The 12,938-nt window shown below is 37.9% G+C and overlaps 1 pseudogene; it reads right to left on the minus strand.

Moving 5' to 3' along the window:
- Nucleotides 1-10,243: 10,243 nt before the first annotated feature.
- Nucleotides 10,244-11,805, minus strand: LOC101709106 (U4/U6 small nuclear ribonucleoprotein Prp4 pseudogene; annotated as a pseudogene).
- Nucleotides 11,806-12,938: the final 1,133 nt, after the last annotated feature.

The following is a 12,938-nucleotide window of genomic DNA, read 5'->3' on the forward strand; positions in this document are numbered from 1 at the left end:
TCATATTTTGTAACTCAAGAAAGTAATAATTATAAAATTAATGATACCAGTTCTCCTGAAATGCAATTATTACAATCTCATTGAGGCTGGAAAAAATATCTCAGCTTTAGCAAAGTTTCAATCAACATCTTGATTTCATAAGGTTATTTGTATTCATGCTAGAAGCGGATTTTGAGCTATTGGAATTGTGCATCAGGCTTTTCCTTTTCATCTCCAGCTTTGCTCACTGGTGGTAGAAATATTAATGGATTATTTCTGAAATCACAATGAGAGGCTAGGCAGTTGTTGGTTTATATAATAATGAAGCCAATTTCATATATTGTGTCCTTAGAAAATTGTGCAAAGACAAGCCAATAATGTGTGAGAGTGTGTGTGTGTGTGTGTGTGTGTGCGTGTTTGAGTAAGACAGGAGGTATCTGCAGCTGCTTTGACACAAGTGTACAAGCAGCAGTTGGGTGTATATTTGTTAAGAATCCTGACTCTGTGTATGCTGGTTCTAGCCATTCCTGGCCTATTTCACAGGAAGTGGTATGCAGTTCGCCAGTGTTTCTAGGTCTTTTCACATGTGCATTCTAAATAGATATAATAAAAAGTCAAAACTATTATTTTAAATCCAAAAATTCATCTGCCATGCTCTTCAGGTACAATCAAAGTTCCTTCAAGCATTTTCAATCTACAAAGAAATTCAACTTTATTTAGCCTCAAATCCAATTTTTAAGGATCCTCTAAAGTTGATATGAATATGTTAATTTAGTTTTATCATCATAACCACATAAGTGCTTATAAATATCTGCAGGATCCACGTGTAAGCATACATATTTTAACATTATCAAAAGCCTTATGAAATTATTGAGTTTTTAGACTCGATTATAGTTTCCAAAAAACTCAAAATTATTCACAGAAAAAAATACTAATACATTAAAATCCAACATTCTCCCAAATACATTTATCATGTTATTAGAAGCAGTTTATGCATTTAGCATGTGAAACTAATAATTCTATTCAAAAGGAAACCATACATTATTATATGTTCAAATATTTTAAAGGTAGTGTTTTTTTCTCAGCACAAACAATTCCTTACACACATTCTAAAATAATTTACCTTTTTGGAAAAATTCATTATTCAGTTAACAATTCATCTCATTGAAGTAATCAATGACTTTGAAAATTAAAAGATAATTAAAACTGAAGAACTGTTTGTATTTAAGCAAATCTTATGAAAACTAACCCAAGAAAACACAACTCATGTATTCCATTTACACTTTAAAGCATTGACTTTTGTGACATATGTTTACACTTTACAATACTGTAGCGTATCTATTAGCAAATATGCTTATAAAATTGCCCATTTAAAGAACATTCTTCCAATGTACATGGGCTTATAAATCCCAAGATGCTGACAACATGATATGCCAGCTGCAGACAGAGAAACTGATGAAAATGCAGTAATTTTGAATTTTAATATAATATAAACCATGTCAGCAACATTTTTGAAGAGCAGCTGCCAAGATTTCAATTCAACTGAATGGATAATGTTATTTTTATATTCTGTTCTCTTCCAGCAAATTAGACTTTTCCCCTTTTTCCTTGTGATAAGCTTTGCCTTATCAACTACAACAAAACTTTGACTGAATGTCGTGCAATGAATTATCACTCTGTTTAAGATGAAAGATTAATTATAGGGATGAAAAATATATAGACCACAACATTGCCAAGGAGAGAAACTGCAAATATTATTTGTTACTTGAAATTTGATATATTCCATTGCTGGGATAAGTAACATTAAAAAAAATCTGTTTTCTCTTCAAATTCAAATCGCAATACATGGCATGTTGCTTACTAACTCAATTTCTTGTAAACCCAAGTGAAAAATAAATTTGACAGTATATTTTGTGTTGAGTCAGATTTCCCTCGTGTTAAGATAGTCTCCTGAGGATGTCTAAAATGCAAAATAAATGAAATGTGGCACTACAGATTTGGCCAAAATCATTTGCCACAGCTCTTGGAACATGCTGTGACTTTGAGACTCCATAAGCTGATCTGAACTTAAGAGGTCCAACATTTCCCCTATCTGACCCCTCCACACAGAGCTCACAAGCCCCGCTGTGCAGTGATTATTTACAGTGACTATTTTCCTCCTCACCCCTTTAGTATCCCTTCCAAAGTACTTTTGGAATGATCTTTCTAAAACGCTGGCAGCTACAACATGCTGGTTCAAAGCTATTCAACAACTTACATAGATTTTGAAGTAAAACTGATGTCCTTTAGCCTAGCCCCTGCCTACCTTTCATATCATTCCTCATCTTATTCTTCCCTGAGTTTCCCACAAAGGATATTGTTGCCATGACTGCTTCTCAATTTCAGAAATTCACTCTGTTTGGCTAAATGTCTGTACCCTTGCACAAACTTCACTGCTTGAAAAGTTTTTTTCTTGATTGCCTCATAAGCACCTTCTCCTCTACCAAGCCCGCCTGCACGTCCTGGTTGGGGTCATCCTTTGTTCCAAGTAGGATCTTCAATTATGATACCTCCATTTTCTGTCACTTATTGATTGTTATATGGAAGCTCTATAGCTAAGGACACAGGCCAGGGTTTCAGAATATCTCTTTATCATGTCAACCTACAGGCTTAAAGAAATCACTTACCCTTTCAAAGCAACGGTTTTCTCATAAAATGAAAAACAGTGTTGAAAGTGATTTCCCGCTTGTTAGAGATTTGGGGAGCACAATCTGAAGTAGTCTGTAAAGTGCCTGATGGCAGAATGAATATTTCTGTTATTTTGAGTGAGATTATGCCTTTTTCAATAAAATCTGCAAGTCCATCTCAGGATGATTTTGTACTTTTAAAAATATCAGATTGTGTCAAGAAATTACTCTTCCAGAAATTTGGATGAGTTGATAATAAGCATACGTGCTAGACATATAGACACAAGAATACAAACACACACACACAGAAACTTAAAACAATGTGAAGTTCCAGCAGTGGGCAGCCATATGACTTCAGAAAGATTATTTTGCTTTGTGAAGTTCAGTTTTTTAATGTATAACTAATGGTGAGTTAAATGATAATACAGCTATGTTTTAATTCAGTCATGAGACTAGGATCATGAATTCAATAATATATCAGTATAGGCCTTCTAATGTACTCACCTCAAAACTTTAGCTTCATTCTTATTTCATTTTTCATCGTTTAAGGTATAAATTACTGATCTTTGATTTTTGCCATGGGAAAATGTACTTTAACAAAAAGTAACACATTGTTTTCATCCATAAGATGAAGAGTCTACTCTGGATTTGAGAAGAATGACCAAATTTGTTAAAGTTGAATCATGTTGAGAACAGCAACTTCTTGGGTCTGCAAATGGAGACTTCCAAGAATGTATGGAATTATGTACCTCAACACTTCCATTTGGCTGTTAAACCCTTCAGAAAACTGATTTTCAATGTTATTTAAGACAGCTCTGAATAACAAATTAGGTATTTTGAAGAATAATTATTGTGGCTGTAACACTAAGCTAGTATGTCTTGCATGATGTTTCAGTTTCAAATATTCTTAAGAGGCCTGATCTCCTTTCTGTGTCCCTAACATTAAACTTTAAGAAAAAAATCATTCCAAATAGCATTTTGAATTGCAGGAAGCACTTCTGAAGATAGATGCTTTCCCTACGGAGCTCACAGCCTCTAATTTCCCTCTGCAATGTTCACTCATGCACCAATCACTTAGAATGAATGACTTTGCCACAGCTGGCTTTGAGTCACCTACACCATGTGAGGATTTTTCTGTATCCAAGTTCAAATCCAGTCTTTTAAGTAGAAACTCAAACATTTAGAGATTTTAATTGAGTAATTTTTACTAAATCATCAGAATAATAGAATAGGTTCTATTATATCTCCTTTTACAGAATTAAGAAATACATTAACCACAAACAAAACACAATGCAAATTCAATTGGACCACAGCATACTATTTTTCTATAAAATTTATAGAAGTAAAGTTATAAGAAAACATAGAAATCGATTTTGAGATAAACTGACAATCCAATGTATTCAAAGGGAACTTACAGCAAGTGGGACTTGCTTCTTTAGTAAACAGGCCTTGATCTGTGCCTTGCCTTCCTCTTCATCCTCATCTCCTGTTCCATCTTGCAGTCTATGCTGTTGTTGCAATGAATGTTTAGAGTTTCTGAAGTAGCCATGTTTTTAATACCATGAAGCCTGTATGTGTTTCTCCCTCTACTGGAATAAACATTTGCAGTCTTCTGTCACACATATTCCTACCCATACTCCAAAACCCATTTTACATATCTTCTTAGTTAGATAGAGTTCTACCTCCCATTAAATGTAAGAATCATACTTCATTCATTTTCATGATTGTAATGTCAACCTATTCCCTGGGAGAAAATATACATGCAGTGACATTTTTAAATGAATGAATAGATGAACAAATGAATGAATGACACTGAGAAGACAGAGGGGCTGGACATTCAGTGGGAGTAAGAAGGTGGGGAAAAATGGCCTGGGGATAGTCTGACCTTAGGTTCAGAGATGTGTGGGCTCATGACTGAGAAAATTAGTGAGCAAAATGACAAGTTTGCCTGGCTATTGAATATAATGAAGCTACATCAAGGATCAGTGTCTTAGGCTCTAGGTAGTCAAAGAATATTTCTAAGAATATTTAAAAATAAAAAATATTACTTTTGAAGAATTCATTTTTCTTCTTTAATAAAGCCCTTGACCTCACAGAGAAAATCAGACTCATTTAATAAAATCTGAAATGGGACAATAAGAAAATGATAGGGTTGATATCACATGACAATCACCTTAGTCCTGTTGCATATAAAGGGTGGCTCCTGCTTTGATGTGGCAATTTATAAAATGTTAGCCTTGAGACCCGGGTGAGTGAATGTCATTCCCAGGGCATAGAGGCTGCACTCTGAAACTCTGTCTCATTATGGCAAATAACAGAGCAAAGACGGAAGCACAGACAGCCCATGAGCGGGGGTCAGAGTTCACAAGCAAAGTGCCTGCATGTGTTTGTCATTGCATATTTGCATTTTCTGTATCATTTTATTTTTCCACTGTGCTTTAATAATCATTTTAGCTATTTACCTTTACACATGCAAAATTCACAATTTGCATCTGCAAATATCTCCTAGATACATCTGCCCACCTGCAGCATAATTAACTAACTGAAATTCTTTGACATTCTAAGATGTAAACAGTTCCTAGAACTGATGTTGGTAAGTCTGCAAATATTAAAAGTTGATGCATGATTCTTTCTTTTAAGATAAAGCTTTACCTCTTCTGCTTGTATATTCAAGAATAATTTTCTGGTGGTACAAATCTGAAAATGTTTTGGAAGTGCAGAGGTTCCTTAATCCTCCCCTCTTCACAGCAGCACTAAATCCCTCAAGTGAAGACAATGTAGCTGACCGATGGCATGAGGCTTAATCTCCGAAATCTGCTCTAAACAGTAACATCAGCTCCTCAACTCACTCATCTCATGATATCTTCCCCAGGCCAGGCCTCCTTCCTGAGATTATCCCACATGTAGCAACAAGTAGACAAAATGAGTCAAGGCCTTGCTCCCTTTGCTGTAATGTAGGATAATTCTACAGACTGCATCAGATCAAGACCTTCCTGTGGAATTGATTAGGACTTTTCTAATTTGTCATTGCAATCCAACTTCTTTTGCAGAATCATGATTAAATTTATGAGGAAGTGAAGAAACACTCCCTAAAATGCTCTGCACACTAATTTTTGCCCCAGAATCTGTCCCCAGGAGAATTTGATCTACAAGAATAAGTAAGAATACTTTGTCAACCTGAGAGACCAAATTTAGAAGAACTATGAAGGCTAAATTAATACATCAAATCTCACAGAAAGGCTGGCCATCCTTTCACAGAAATAATCAAGGAATACTGAGCAGCCATCAGCATCATCATTAAAAGAACTTGCTGAGTACCTTAAAATACAGTTAGAGTGGTCATGTCTTTTTTTTCCCTGGTATCTACTTTTAGACATTTACTTCATGAGATAATGAAGAATATGACAGATTTTCTTCATGCCAACCTCTTACAGATTGCAATGTAATCAAAACTCTTAAAATTTACACAGCTATCTATACAGAAACCTTGATAGACATTTTGACAGGCTAGAAAACTGTATTACATTGTTTCACATGCATGTCATATTATACCTCCCGCCTGTGATCCCTCACTGCATCCACAACTGTAACTTTAGTAAGTGAAACTAGTGCCGCTCTCCATTTACAGGTGAGCATAAATGTTTAGCAAAGACAAATTATTTCCTCAGGTAAATAATTGCAGATGAGTAAAGGCTAACCTGTGCTCATTCAAATCATTAGAGATAGGGGTTGATATGTTAAGTGCTGGATTCTCTCTCTTTTTTTGTTTTTTTGGTACCCGGGATCAAACTTGGGCCCTTGCGCTTGCGAAGCGGGCAGTGAAACTACCGAGATAAATCCCCGGTCCACCTGATATGTTAAATGATCAGAGGAATGAAATGAGTCTTAAGTAAAGGATTTTTGGTTCCTACTCTGGTGGTCATATTTGTCCATCTTCCCATGTGTGAAACAATCACTTTAGGTTTTTAGCTGGTGCTGTGGCTGGCTGCCAAACACTTAGCAAAAGGAAATGTTTTAAACCCAAAGCCAAAAAGGAGCCAGAGAGCCCAGCAGAGTCCAAGATTCTTTTCTTTATAATTACTGGTATCTTATTTAAATGTTCCCCAAAAAGCTGACTGTCATTAAAATGAGTTTCAATAAAGAGTTGGCATCACTCTGGTCTGTAACTGTTTTTGCCTCAAAGGTCTCCAGAACTACTTAGCTGACTTTATCAAGGGAAGGAGAAATTGTTTCTGAATCATATCTCTGGGTGTTAGGAATGGTCAGAGTCTGATACTGTATAGGCAAAACTCGCTTTGCACTGAAGCAGGGAGAAATTTTTTGTTTCCAGATTCAGAAAGATTAGAGTTAGGCTAATTGCTTCTTGTAGTGATCATCACCATACCTGAAGATTTCCAGTATTGCTTAGAGAAACCCTGTTGTTTGAGAAGATATTTGTATATTTATACAATATGGAGAAAAAGAAAAAAAAAAAAAGAAAAAGGAAAAGAAGCTGGCCAAGAGTGGAATAGAGAAGTTTACCTTGTATTGATTTTTTTCTATGATCAGTTAAGCATCCTGGAATTATTTGGATCTAGAATGTCCCCCATAAGCTCATGTGTTAAATGTTTAGTCTTTTTACTGTCATTATTAGGAATTCATGAGTACTTTAAGACCTAATCAAAAGTTGTAGGTCATTGAGGATGTGCCTTAAACAGGATTGTGGAACCTTGGCCTCTTCTATCTTTCTTGGGTATTTTGGCCCTGAGGTTATCTGCTATGTTCTGCCAGGCATCTCTGCCATGATGTGTTGCCATAAGCCCTAAACAAAGAGGTCAACTGATCACGAATTGAAACTTTCAAAACTGTGAGCCTAAATCAAGATTTTCTCTTTATCTGTTGACTATCTCAGGTATTTTGTTACAGTAACTGAAAGCTGGCTAACACATCCCCCATTTTGAAAGCTACTAATCTTCAAATAAGGAAACACAAGGGACAGATTCTGCTTTCCCAAACTAGCTTTTCTTTTTCTAGTTTGTTTAAGTCAAATTATCTGACCTTTTTAATCACTTAATTCTTTTTAGAAGCAGTAGTAATACATATCAGTTCAGACGTGGTCAATCAGAAAGAGAAAAGGACTTTTAAGTATTTCACATAGAAATTTGAGTGAGAGATGGTAACAGGAACACCTATGACTATGAGAAACCCAGAATATGCTGGATGTTTGGATTCTTACCCCTTTTTCTCTATCTGCTACTATGAATGTGTGTGTATCTGTGTGTGTGTGTGTGTGTGTGTGTGTATTCATTAAATGTTTTGATTTTTACTTTTTACTCCAAAGAAACATACAGGATTTAAATAAATTTATGAGTTACAGTATTAGATTTTGCTGCATAGCAAAAAAGTACAAAATCTCAGTGAAATACAATGATAAACATTTATTTTTCAGTCATGGTCTGAGGATCAGCCAAGGCTCCAATTCCAGGCACCTGTCTTATTCAACTTCAGGTACTATATGCTGCACCTGTCCTATTCTAGGCATGCACTGGAGAGGCAGCAGCCACCTAGGGCACCCCCACCCACCCACCCACCCACAGAGGTGAGTGGAAGCAGTGCAGGCAGAAACTCACAACACTTTCTCACGTGTGTGCTTGGGACCAGCACACTTTTACTTTCAAGTTCACCCCAGTGGAAGAAGCAACACCTCTGCTTCATCCAAACATCAGTAGGTTGGACAAGTGAGCTTTTTAAATGGAGAAGTAGAGTAAGAATGAATATTTGCAGAATGGTTGTCTAGTCTACTACAAATGACAGAACAAAGTTAGACATTTGAAAATGGCTGGATAAGAAGAAAAATTAAAAAAAATAGCAATATTACAAAAAAGTAGACTATATTTTAAAGATTGAAATTTTGTTCAAAATATATATTTTTTTTAATGAAAAAAGTTTCTTTTCATGGCAAACCATAGAAGAAATAGAACGCAAAGTATCCAACAGGGGAGTAGACTTCAGAATTTCAAGGCTTAACAACAACACAGGAAATGCAACTATTTGGTTATAATTGAAATCAGATTAAAAACAGTACATTTAGCTACAATCACACATTCATAATTTCAGAATAGAGGCAAGACTATCCTCAATCCCTTTGGAACAGCAAATGAAAAGGGTTTTGAATATTCAAGGGGAAGCTATTATAAAGCCCTTAATTCTCCTCTATACGTACTTTCTTCTTCCAAATTCCTCTACTTGTGTGTAAATGTACTATCATTTCAGAGTCCAGAGGATGTGTATCTGGGGTGGAAAGAGGTAGAGGTAATCACTACACAACTGATGAATAATTACAGAGTCCACATACAGCTGTAACCTGGCCTATGAGGCCAACATCTCTTACACTCTATTTAAAAGGATAAGAACAGAGTGCTTATCCAGGAGACAGAAACTGGAGTAATCCACATCTGAAGTCATTCTAGATTTTAAGAAAAGGACTTCCTTGGATTAAAGGCTAGAATTCAGGAAATTATTAATTTCAGATTTTTTTTTGGTGCTGGGGATTGAAATCTAGGGCTTCATATACTCTACTACTGAGCTATATCCCCAGGCCCCTAGAAAGTAATTTGTTTTCTTTTTTAGTACGGGGGCTCGAACTTGGGTTCTTATGCTTGTGGGGCAGGCGGCAGAACCACTGAGCCAAATTCCCAGCCCTAGAAAATAATTTTTTAAGGAACAGTTTTTTTATGGTAAGATTTCACTCTTAGCAAATATGTAAGAAAGGAAAAAAGGTTCATGTTTAGGAATGCCCACTAGCGATTTTTTCCAGGTACTTGGACATGAAATAGCCTTTAATACATGAAGTCCATCCTTTAACCAACAGAAAGGAAGCTATACAATAGAGCTGTACAGTTCCAAAAATTTCTTTGAATCTTGACACAATGGCCCTGTTTTAGGGTAACAGGAAGGATGCCAAACTTAAAGCAAAGTGGGAAAGCATTTTCTGACCAAGCGAATGTTTGGTTCTGAGTTTCCTGATGCAGTTAGCATTCCAAGTGAATTCCACAGGAAGTATCTAATCTTCTTTCCTGCATGATCACCAGCTTAGCTGCAGTCTACTGCTTCACCTCTCATTCCCAAGGAGGGGAAAGGGGCTTGCTGTAGGTCAGGCAATGTTCAACCAGAGTGGTGAGATGCTCCTCATTATGCCAGGGCTTCTGGAATATAGTCCAGCTACCTTCTTACTGGATGGATCACATGGAGTCATGAAACATGTACCATGTTATGAAAAGACAAGTTTTTGAGAACTAGAAATGCAAAATGGTCACAATTTTGAGTGCCGTGAGGAAGATGGTTGAACATTTAAACAAACATTAATAAAAAAAGTCTACCTAGTTAGTGGCAAGGCATGAGGATGAGAATTAAATTTTCAACCATGAAAGGGATTTGCTACCACATAAGGACTGGGCTGCCTGCTGGGGAACTGACATGAAAACCAATTCTATTGAGCATCTGTACTTGGTAATTGGCAGGACACATGATAGAACAAAATAAAATACATCAATTATTTTCTTTTGGGGGAAATGGCTTCAAGGAGCAGCTTGATGTAAGTCCTTTTCCAATGGCCTTGCCTACTCAGCCACCCAGAGCTTGAAGGTCCTATCATACAAGCAAGTGGCTATGAGCTGCCCATCGGAAGATATGTCCAGGACCATCACTTTGCCTTCAAGGCCTGCCAGAGTCTTCAGTGGGGACCAGCCTGGGTGGGTTCAGATCTTGGCTGTGTTATCATAGGTGCCTGTGAGCAAGAAGTTCCCATGGATAGGCTCAAACTTGACCCCAGTCACTAAGTTCTGATGGGCAGGGATGGTATAGATTCAACGCCGCTGTCGAAGGTCCCACACTTTGCAGGTGTTGTCACCACTTCCAGTTACAATGTGGTAGCCATTGGGGGAGAAACTTATTCCATAGATTTCCTTGAGGTGGCCTTATAGGAACATGATGCAACGTCCTGTGTGCAGGTCCCAAACTCGGCCAAAAGCATCCAGTCCCCCAGTGCCAGCCAAAGAGCCATCTTGATGGAAGGCAATGTCATATACACCCAAGCTATGGCCTTCCTGGTGCAGGATCTCCTCTTGAGCCTCCAAATCCCATAAGCGCCATGAACGATCATAGCAGGTGGTGCCCAGGAAACGTCCCGATGGATGCCACATTACTCAGGCCACCCACACTGTATGGCCTTCAATACCTGCCACTGGTTCATCACTGTCAAGACTCCAAAGTTTCACAGAACCATCAGCAGCACAAGAAGCCAGGTTGACATCTTTTTGGTCCAATGAGACAGTGGACTTGGAATGAAATACAATTACTCCTACACGAAGAGTGTGAAGGAGGTTACAATCAGGAACAGACCAGAGCTTGCAAAGCCCACTCCAACAAGCTGTGGCCAGCATTTTGCAGTTGGGACTAAAGTGACAATAGGAGATAGGCCAATCATCCCCAATTTGGCTGCAGAAATTATTCAAAGACTGGAGGGATTTGTGCAGCTCTTGCATCTGGGATGTTCTAGTTGTCTCAGGAATCTCTTTATGGAGAGGGGCTTCTTCCAAGCCTTTCATTGCCCTAGGCAGTGAATAATTAGCGATCCACAGTCTAGCCACCTTCAGGCTGCTTGGTCCTTCATGGTACCAGGTTTGCTGATACTGTTCTTTGGACTTCTTAGACTTTTCATCATTTTTTTTTTTTTTTGTCTTTTTTAAGGCATCAGTACCGACCACTGAGAGAATAATTCTTAACCTTTCTCTTCTTTCAGCAGGGCCCTCTCCAAAAAGTGTGATGGGTCCCCCCAAGGCTCTGAGGCACGCCTTGACCTCTGAGTCATCTGTGGAAACGTTGATTTGTCGAGCTTGCTTCCTTCTCTCAAATTCAGCCAATACTTCTGCCTGTCGCTCACTGATGTGCTCTTCAATTTCAAATACTTCTCCAGAAGTTATATTAATATTTCCTGCTTCAATGCCTGCTTTAAGTCCTTTTTTTCCCCAAATCCCAGACTCTCCCTTGTCAAGGCGTTCCCTTTCCTTCTCTTCCAAACTTCCATAATGTGTGGTTTCTTCACAACGGGAGCGACTAAGTCATCAGGTACTTTAGTTTTGTTTGCCGTGGAGGAGGCTAGTGAAGAAGCCATGCTGAGCTCCGGGGCGGGGCGGCGAAACCCCAGTGAAAGCCGAGCTCTAAGTTTCAGGTAGTCCACTGCGGCGCGCCGCAAAGCGGAATTGCGTCACCAGCTGGAAGTGAGTCAAGAGGGACGCGGCCCAAAATGTATTATATTTATAGAATAAATAGTTCTCTGGGTTTCTCAGTAGCTGACGTCCGGGTGTCTGGGCTCTAATATCTGCTTTCACAATCTAAGAGCTAATTGTCTCCTCTTAAAGACTTCTTGTTGCCAAACAGTAATTTCTCTCCACTCTCCGGATCTCAGCATTCTTGTGTACTCATGTCTTCTGCTCATTTATAACTGGCTCTGCCCCTTGGATATTTCTTCTTTTTCTTTCTTTATCCCTCTGGTCATTTTCCTTCTCTTAATCTCACTTCCTTAGTTTCTCTGTGTGTTTTTTATTCAGACTCATAAATGGGAATCTTTTTCATCACTGCCCTCCCTACTGGGCAAAGTTTAGAGGCTGCTAGTCCGTGGAGAAAAACCTGCCTTCAGTGACACAGCTATTTCTATTCCAGTCATCTCTACATTGCGAATGTGATATGGGTTAGGTTACAATGCATCATCAGTCCTCATAAGCAACTTACTTTTTGGAGAGGTTTAGGTGTGTCAGTTTCTTTGAGAAAAAGGCTGTACACCTGGTAAAGAATTTTGATACTTCTCAGAAAGGAGTGCTTTGAATTCAAAATCTTTAGTTTGTCTTACAATTGCAAGTAATGAAGATACAGAAGAAACGAAAGAAGGAAGGAAATGTTAAGAAATGGTACGGCTGAAAATGTCTCCCAAAATGGGTCTTTTATGCCACCTTCTATAATATTACTTCAGTCTCACTCTCTCTCCTCCTAAACATCTGTTCCTGTAAAAGATTTTGCTTTTTTTTTTTTTTCCTATTTCTGAACATTTCTAAGTACAGAGAGGTCTGAACTTCAAAAGATCCATTGTGTGTCGACAAAAAATTATCAATGGGACATCTAGAATCCTCAGCTTGTGGCTTTCTCTAAACAATAACCACCTTTTGGCTGCTTGCTTTTCTAACAGGCTCTTATGTTTTTTAATTGAGAACACCAGTGGTTTTCTCAGCAACTATATGGTCTTGTAATTCTGCCTCTTGA

This window comes from Heterocephalus glaber, unplaced genomic scaffold, assembly GCF_053883595.1.
Source record: "Heterocephalus glaber isolate CG9 unplaced genomic scaffold, H.glaber_assembly_v1.0 deba00000071, whole genome shotgun sequence".
NCBI lineage: Eukaryota > Metazoa > Chordata > Mammalia > Rodentia > Bathyergidae > Heterocephalus > Heterocephalus glaber.